A 1,630-nucleotide genomic window follows, 5' to 3' on the forward strand; every position below is an offset into this window, starting at 1 on the left:
ACGGGTCATTTTCGTGTCGCCACATTGCATGCGAACCGCATGCAACTTCCAGAGGCATTTGCAGCAGAAATGCATGTGCAGTCAAAAAAATTGATATTTTTCACGGATAGACCCCGTGAAACGCTAGAAATTGGCGGGGATGTGTCTCTTGTGGCTCACGGGGCTGTTCGGGTCGCACAGAAATCCCTGGGAATGGGAAAACGGGTCATTTTCGTGTTGCCACATTGCGTACGAACCGCATGAAACTTCCAGAGGCATTTGCAGCAGGAATGCATGTGCACTCAAAAACTTCTATATGTTTCACGGATAGACCCCGTGAAACGCTAGAAATTGGCGGGGATGTGTCTCTTGTGGCTCACGGGGCTGTTAGGGTGGCACATAACTCCCTCGGAATGGGAAAAGGGGTCATTTTCGTGTTGCCACATTGCATAGGAACGCCATGAAACTTCCAGAGGCATTTGCAGCAGAAAGGCACGTGCACTCAAAAATTTTAATATTTTTCACGCATAGACCCCGTCAAACGCTAGAAGTTGGCGGGGATGTCTCTCTTGTGGCTCACGGGGCTGTTAGGGTCGCACAGAAATGCCTCGGAATGGGAAAACGGGTCATTTTTGTGTGGCCACATTGCATAGGAACGGCATGAAACTTCCAGAGGCATTTGCAGCAGGAATGCATGTGCACTCAAAAACGTCTATATTTTTCACGGATAGACCCCGTGAAACGCTATAAATTGGCGGGGATGTCTCTCTTGTGGCTCACGGGCGCTGTTAGTTAGGGTCGCACAGAAATCCCTCGGAATGGGAAAAGGGGTCATTTTCGTGTTGCCACATTGCGTACGAACGGCATGAAACTTCCAGAGGCATCTGCAGCAGAAATGCATGTGCACTCAAAAACGTCTATATTTTTCACGGATAGACCCCGTGAAACGCTAGAAATTGGCGGGGATGTGTCTCTTGTGGCTCACGGGGCTGTTAGGGTCGCACAGAAATCCCTCGGAATGGGAAAACGGGTCATTTTCGTGTTGCCACAATTGGCATACGAACGGCATGAAACTTCCAGAGGCATTTGCAGCAGAAATGCATGTGCACTCAAAAACGTGAATATTTTTTCACGGATAGACCCCGTCAAACGCTCGAATTTGGCGGGGATGTTTCTCTTGTGGGTCACGGGGCTGTTCGGCTCGCACAGAACTCCCTTGGTCCACCTGATTCGTGCATACAGGCAGCAACTAAAACTCTGTAAACCTGCTGTGAGGACATCTAAACAGTGGACCAGTGAGGCTGTGGAAGATTTGCGGGCGTGCTTAGACTGTACTGACTGGGATATGTTCACGACTGCTACCAATAGTCTGGATGAACTCACAGAGGCTGTGTACATCAGCTTCTGTGAGGACTGCTGTATCCCAACACGTACCAGGGTGAACTTTAACAACAACAAGCCCTGGTTCTCAGCAAAGCTCAAAAGGTTGAGGTTGGAGAAGGAGGAAGCGTTTAGGAGTGGGGATAGAGACAGATTCAAGGAGTCGAAGAACAGGTTTAGCAAAGCGGTGAGAGAGGCTAAACGACTGTACTCAGAGACACTAAAACACCAGTTCTCTACTAACGACGCTGCTTCTGTCTGCCAAAGGGCT

Source organism: Petromyzon marinus, unplaced genomic scaffold (assembly GCF_048934315.1).
Source record: "Petromyzon marinus isolate PM22_M1 ecotype Great Lakes invasive population unplaced genomic scaffold, UKy_Petmar_22M1.pri1.0 PM_G_Scaffold_52, whole genome shotgun sequence".
In the NCBI taxonomy this organism is placed as follows: domain Eukaryota; kingdom Metazoa; phylum Chordata; class Hyperoartia; order Petromyzontiformes; family Petromyzontidae; genus Petromyzon; species Petromyzon marinus.